We start from the raw sequence: 7,649 nt of genomic DNA, 5'->3' as shown, positions 1-7,649 counted from the left end.
TATCAACCCTGGGAAGGGTGTCCTTGGCTATTCCAGCCCTGGACCCCCAAAGCTTGAAACMGGTCTCCTCCTCCTCACTCAGTGATGTGTCTCAGCCCTGCCCCAGCAAGATGCAGGCAGCTGGTGGGGGGGGGGATGACACGGGAGAACAGCTCACTTTCTCTGCACTTCACTCTCCAGCTTCTCTGGTGACAGTGATAACAAAGGGCTGCTCAGCATTAGGTGATATGGATCTCTCTCAGCCCACTAAACTTGAGTCCTGCAAGCTTCTCACTAGCCCTTGGGGCTTGGGTGTCATTGTACCCTCCCAGCCTGGGGTGGCCTGGGACAGTACACCCCTGGGACCGAAGGCTGAGCTTTCTCCACAAATTCTGGAAGCATGGATTTCTTCTTACTGAAACCCGTGATTTTATTTKGAGGTTATTTCTTGCCATCGTGGGTCCTTGACTGCAATCAGTTCCATTTTGCATGCTGCTCTTTGTAATTGAATCTATCGATGTATATTTAATCCACTTGGCACCGTGGTTGGTAACTAGGCACTGCTTCCCAGCCTTCTGTCACTTGTTTTCACAATAACTGCCTCAAGTTGGGGTGGGTGCCTGTCGCTCAGCTCTTTGCCCAGTTGCTAGACTGCCTGGGAAGACCTGTGCTTGACAGTCAGGTCCACAGCTGGTGCAGCTCCTGTCCTTCCATCTGGACGTCAGCCAGGTGTGCAGGACTCGGGTCATGGAAGCTAAGCCTGTTGGGTTTAATTCTCCTCTCTGCCACTGATTTGCTTTGTGTGATCATGGGCAAGTCCTTTAACCTCAGATGGCCTCAGCTGGGTTATCTCCTTCAGAAAGGTGTTGTAATGCTTAATTATTGCCAGCTCTTCAGAAACCCCTAGTGGGAAAAAAACTGCATTTTATTCAGAAATATYGCTGACCTCCCTGGCCTTTCTAAGCCACCTTGGTGGTGCGAGGAGTTATTATTTTTCTAGCCTCAATAATGTTTCTTCAATTTTTCATCTRTACATTCACCTACTCTCTCAGCTGCATGTAAAAATGCCAAGCTGTCTGAAGTCATGGAAATATTTTTATAAACTTGACAGCCACGGCAAACATTCCTCCTTGGTGATAAACAAACAAGGTACACAACCTGCCATTAACATCAATTTATAGCAGAGAGGCCTTTGTCACTCATTGATGAGGGAATCCTAGACAATTCTTGTGCTCRCAAGCCACAAAGTAGTGTTGTCTGAGATTAGGAAAATGCTGGATCCTTTGGGTTTCTGTGTGCAGGGAGTAACTAGGAAGCTATGTTTGCCCAAGTGCGTGTGGGAGCTCAAGTAGACACCAGGTATTTGGTTTATTCAGGGCTCTTGCAGACTGTGTTTGGCTGGGGTGTACGTGTGCTTGGGGGCTTGGTGTTCATAGCACAAAAAGCCTGTTTTCCTGTAGTGGCAGCTGAAGCATAAAGGTGGTACAAATTAAACTGAATAAATATTAGACACTTAAAAAAAAAAGCTGCAAACAAAACACATGAGTGAGTGTTGCAGGAGCAGAGCCCCCATTGCACTGCCTCCTGTGCTCCCCCCTTGCATTTTCCTTGCAGCTGGCTGCAAGCTGGTAGGGTTGGCAAGTACCTGAACCCTCACTGCAACATCTTCTCCCTGTGGGCAGTTCTCCCCATGAGCACTCAGCGCTCATTTTGGTGTGTTCTAGGTTAATTTACTCTGCATCTAAACACAGATCTCCARAGATGTTGGTGGTGCTGACAAAAAAAAGCAGGTACCCCTCTTTTCCTTGTGTTACTTTAGGTTATCTCTTACTCTTCTAGCAGACTCTSTTCCTGCCATCCTTGAGCAGTGGATTCTCTGTGGTGTGTGCAGGAGAAGAAAGTCTAGACTGTTCCTCACCTTTATCTTTGATGGAAGACTCAAAGTGGGGAGCTAAGCTGCTTTCTACCACCTCACTCATTCACTGCCTCTCTGTGCCATAGTTCCTCCCTTCTTCAAATGAGGATGATAACTCTTCACTCTGCTTCCACAAAACCTTTGAAAATTAAGGAGAAAAACATGCAGGGCATTTGTCTTCCCTCTCCAGGAAATCATAAATCCCTCCCCTTTCCCCTCACCCCTCTCCCTTTTCCTTTCTACCTTTTTTCCTCTCTCCTCTTCTCTCTTCCCTTTTATTCTCATTTTAAGAGTTGTTATTATTATATTCTGTCCCTTTAGGTCTCCTCTACTTCCACCGCTCTTGCAATCTGTCTCTCTCTGCTGTTTCCATATCCCCTTCTATTTGCAGCTCTCTTCCTTCTGTTCATGTCATTTTCTTCTCTCACCCTGTATCTTCTACCCTCCCCCACTATTCATGCGCCGCGTACTCCTATCGCTTCCCTCTAGTTTATCCTCCAAATTCCTCYCTAATGTGTGTCTCCACCGCAGACCCCTTTTTGTTGTTGCCAGCTGCGTGTCYCTGCGGCCCGGCTGCCTGGGAGCTGCTGGCCAGGCCTGGGGGAGAAGGACAGGGCGTGGGATCGGCCGGACAGCCCCGCTGCAGCCGGGGCCGGCCAGGCGCGCTGGGCTTTGCCCTCTCGGGGAGCAAGGTGAGACTCCCTCGCTGTGTGTGCCGCCGGCTCTGGATTGAGCTGCCTCGAGTCTTGTTCAGAGATGCAGCACGCTTGTCACTTTAATGTCTGAGTACTTTGTTTCTGCCTGGAAGCTTGAAGAAGTCCATAGTCTCATATTTTGTCTCCTGACGTCACCTCACCTCCTTGGATATGACCTTGTGACTTACTCTGGCCCTGACCCATTGTCCTGTTCCCATTCCCGCAACTTCCCCCGGCTCTCAACACTCTGTCCTGAAAACATGGATTGTGTTGTGCCTGCTGTGTGTTGACATCTCTGGTTGTTGAGAGGATGACTGTCCCACTGTGTCACTTCCAGCTGAGTTCAGGGCCCTGTGCTCTGCTAGGGAACACCATCGTGATGGAGGAGGGAGAGGACGAGCACCAAAAGTCTGGGGGGCTCTGTGCATCTTGATGGAGAGCTGCATTGAGCCCAGAGCACCCAGCAGGTCAGGACAGCTGTGCTGTGTTCCTGAGTGTCTTGCTGCAACAGCAGGACAGGAACAGGGTCACTGAGTTAGGGAGAACCCCTCTCCCATCTTCCTGAGAGAGCCACCTGATCCCACCAAGAGACTCTCCCACTATCTGAYATGGGATAGAGTTTCCTCCGAGTCAGCCGGAGTGGTTGCAGTGTATTTAACCACCTCTCTTCAGGGACAGGATTTTGGCTGCAAGGATCATGTCCAGCAGCAGCATTTGAAAGGTGGTGTTTTTTWAATACCTCTTCATGGACTCTGTTTTCTTCCCACATAGGGGACATGTGGCATGGAGAAGTCCCTTCCTCAGGGCAGGGAGAAGTAGTTGCATTTAGGCTGATGAGAGATGGGAGCCGAATCAGGGCTCRTGAGCAAGGTACAAGGAGGTCAAGCAGATGGCCACGTGCTGAAGTTCATCTGGTGTCCTACAGGTGATTTTTTGGCCTCCAGTGGAGTTTAGCTCTTTTCCTGGGTAACACCACATTTGGCCCTGCTAGCTGTCCCCCAGTCCCAGGCTCATAAAAGTCATGAGCCTCCCTTCMCCATACCAGACAGTTCCTAATTTCTCCCTTCTGTCTCTGAACAGTCAGACCCTTCCGTAGCAGGCTGGATGATCTCCCTCGTGCTCCATGCAAGGTGCTGTGCACCTTTTCCCGTTTTTCCCACAGCTGTTTTTCTCCCTCTCCATACCTGCTTCACCTGTTTTACCTGCTTTTTCCCTCCTGCTCTGCCTCTGGGTTAGGTCTCTCTTCAGACTCTGTCTAAAACCCTCTGCCTCATTTGCCTTCCCATGTGCTTCCTTGTCTCTCTGGTCATGCTCTGAGCTGTCAGAAGCCAGGGGAGGAGGACCACAAGAGTAGAGCAGAGACTCAGGGTGTCCGGGAGAGCAGAGGGGGAAGGCGGATTCCTAAACCAGGATCCATCATTTGCTAGTGTCTTTGGCCTCTCCCAGGTATGTGCTCTTAGCTACATGGCAGAAGTCCCCTTTTCCCAGAAGTGTGATTTTCCCATTGCTTCTACTTCACTATTGGCAAGCTCCTGAAAGGTTAATGAAGTCATTCACTGCAGAAGGAAAAAGCACATCTTCCCATGTTTTGCATAAATTAATCTTGAAGATTATGGAGCAACCGGTGCACAGGGCACAGGATAGGCAGCTATGTCCTTGAATCTTGTCACCCAAGATGCAGTTCTGGGAGTGTCACGTAGGTGATACTGTCCACTCCAGTCCTTGATRCCAGCTTAGGCTAAAATGTAGGTAAAAAACTGCGCCTCCTCAGTCATCTTTATTCATGTTTCATTGTGTGTAACAGGGACTGGGGAGGAGGTACCCAGGAATGCCCACAAGCCCTTCCTCCCATTGCGGTGGATCCTTGTTTCCCACAGATCCTCTTTAGAAAATGTCCTGTATCAGGTTTCATTCCCTCTGGATTTTTTTTTTTCTGCCTGAGAAGTGTACAGAAAATCATTCAATTGGTTTTGAGCCACATGAGTGGGAGCAGGAACCAACCCCAGAAGATAAGTGTTCTGACCTTTACTGCACTCAGATAACTGAAAATAATAACAAATAAATACATCTTGTTTCTAAACCTCAGACTTAGGGATATGTGTCTGCCTTATTCAACAAGAGTCTGAGCTCTTGGGAGGGCTGAGGTTATGAACCTGGTAGCTGCCCTGCAGTAAACAGCAGCCCCTTTGCTTTCCTTTTGTAAATGGAGTTGGAACCAGTCCAGATATTCAGGATGTGAGGGGACAGGGCCAACAGCCCCATACTCCTGCCATCTTGCTGCAGGGACCCTGTGTGTTTTCCCATGGCTAGMGTGCTGGGAGAATGAGGATTTTATTATTTCTGGCCTGTGTGTGTTTCTCTGCACTTTCTGCCTCTTGTATTTGAAAACAAACTGTATTAGGGTTGGCCACTTAGGGCCACTCAAGGGTGGCCACAAACTAGACCTCTGCCTGTACACAGACCCTGGATAAGATTATAGGATTTGCTCATTAAAAAAAAAAAAAGTGTTAAAATCTCCAAATCAGTGAGTGTTTGAAAAAAGGGGAACCTGTCTAGGTGGACATGCTGAACTGCGGCCTGCAGCGAGCTCCCCAGGTCTGGGTCTTAGGTCACTGACTCAGACCTCCATCATCTCTGCAGATGCCCCTGGGGAGGTCCATCTGAGACAGCCTCTCTCTGCAGGCCGCTGGTGACAGTAAATATTTGTACACTGCATGCTGAGGTGCTGATWTGGGGCTGGAGTCCCATTGTGCAGTATGCTGTCCAGATCCTGGAAGGAGACAGTCCCTGTCCTGAATGACTTACTGCAATCGCAAATTAGAGCATTCATGGTGCTTTCTGGAGTGGCTGTGACTTGATGTTCCTTGGGCAGGATGCTACTTCCCTTTCCTCCTCTCCCTTCCAGTGCCATGGGGAGATTGTTTGCTTGGTTTCTGCCATCCAAACCACCAGCAGCTGAAGAGACGCCTGTGTGTGGACCATGGGGAGGATGTTGGGAGGTTTCTGGCACTCTKTCAGTTAAAGCACCTTATTTATTAGAGTCTAATGCCCGTTTGGGATGTACTTCTGATCTAAAGCTCCTGAATTCCTCCCTTTTAACGCTRAAGAAGCCATTCAGGGGCCCCCTGGGCCCAATGTGTGCTTCTGCTGAAGACTACCCTGATCATATATCTGCCACTGTCTTGCCCAGACTTCGGGTTCAGTGATTTTGTTTTCATTAGAAGATCTCCTCCAACTCACCTCTTCCTGCAGGGGTTCCAGCAGATACCCAAATAAATATGATATTCTGTGGGCTGTGCATGTGTTTCCATATGCTATTGCAGTGTGTGGAAACSTGCATTTTCAGCATGCAACCTGAGACACGCCTGGATGTTTGCATTCGTGTTGTGTGGATGCTCACATTCATGTCTGCCAGTGTGTTTGGGCTGGAGGAGGTAGCAGCAAAAGCCCTGGCAGCTGGGAAGAAAGGAATGACAGGCTTGCTAGGGGAGGGAGGAGAGAGTTTGGTAGCTAAGATGAGGATTGGGTAACAACTGGAGGGGGAGATCAGATTTAGGATCCATGTTGCTCACTTAAGAAAATAAGAGAAGAAGCAGTACATTGTTTATTGGGGATTGTGTTATTCCTGTGCATTATTTATTAGTCTTCTGCTAATGGTACTGCATAAAGAAGTGGCACTTCTACAGAAATTTCACAGACAGCTGGAGGATCAGTTCCAGGAGGTATTGTAACCAGGTCAGGTTGGTGTAGGGAATCCTGCTGGGCTCAGTTTTGACAGGCTTTGGAAAAGAGAAGATTGTTGAGGAGGCATTTGGAGGGGAGAAGGGGGGGGGGTTTCTGTGACTCACCAGGGAACAATGATCGCTGTGAGGATAAAGGGGCAGGCTGGAAGAAGACCTGGAGACAATGGTGAATTCCTGGGTTCAACGGCTTCAGCTTGGGATTCCAGCCTGAAGTACAAGTAATCGTGAGAAAATGAAGTGTTTAGGAGGAAGCTTTAGGAGTAATAAAGGCAGCTGGTGAGAGAAAGCCAGAAGTAAGGGGAAAGCAATGCTGCACATTGAAGTGGGTCCTGCAAGGYTTGATTTTGAGGCAGGAGTTGGAAGAATGGATGTGCACAAAGAGGTGGCCTGTGCAGTGACTGACTGAACCCTTCCTTCCTGAGTTACCTGTGGTGTCTGTTAGCACAGACCTGCTGGCTTGTGGCCTGAGCAGGTGTGACAGGCAAAGCAGAGGTGTTGAGGTACCCAGGAACAGGACACTGGGTAGGTTTATGAAATTTGTAGCACAGACAGATGGATGCCGGGATGGGTGCCCCCAGCCAGTTCTTGGATACTGGGCCTTACGGGCATTTGAAAGAGGTCCAGTCACTTTGAGAGGTGGGACTGGTATTCTGGTAGGTGGCATTCTTTCACTCAGCCATAAATCTGAAATCAGCCAGTGCTGGAGGAGGAAATCATGTCTCTGGTGCAAACTGTCTTCGGGTGAGAAGCTAACTCATAGTCCCCAAAATACCCAGACAAAATGTGAAGGTTTTATTTTTAAGGTTTGTTTTACCCCACCACGTTCAACCATTGGGCAGGGAACACCCTCCTTGCTCCTTGTGACTTGTTTCCATGAGCTAAGAGCTCATGGAAGTTACCTTGGTGACTCTTCAACCTGAGAATCTCAGTGCTGAGCTGGTGCAGAATTTTGGGGCTGGGGGGAAGGAAAAGAAACTGCAACATAAACACAACTTCATGGGCTGTCCTTTATTTTTCTGACTGCAGCATGAAGCCRACGTTGCTAGACACAGTCACACTATGAACATTGTGTGTGAACAGGGGAAGGAAGTCCTGTAGCACAGACAGGAGCTGYATTAACCAGTCAGCCTCTGCCCTCAGCCATCATGTACAGCACAGCTGAGCTACCATTACTGAGTGCTGTTGGGATGCTGTTTCTAATTTTAAGCAGGATTGATGCGAATCATTCAACGAGTACCTGTGACTGTTGGCATGTTTAAGAACTGTTTTTTTGGTTTTTTGTTTTTTTTTTGTTTTGTTTTGTTTTTTTTTTGTTTT

The sequence above is a fragment of the Malurus melanocephalus genome, unplaced genomic scaffold (genome assembly GCF_030028575.1).
Source record: "Malurus melanocephalus ecotype Western Australia unplaced genomic scaffold, MMel_1.1 scaffold_21, whole genome shotgun sequence".
NCBI classification, from domain to species: Eukaryota; Metazoa; Chordata; class Aves; order Passeriformes; family Maluridae; genus Malurus; species Malurus melanocephalus.
This window is presented reverse-complemented; position numbering follows the sequence as displayed.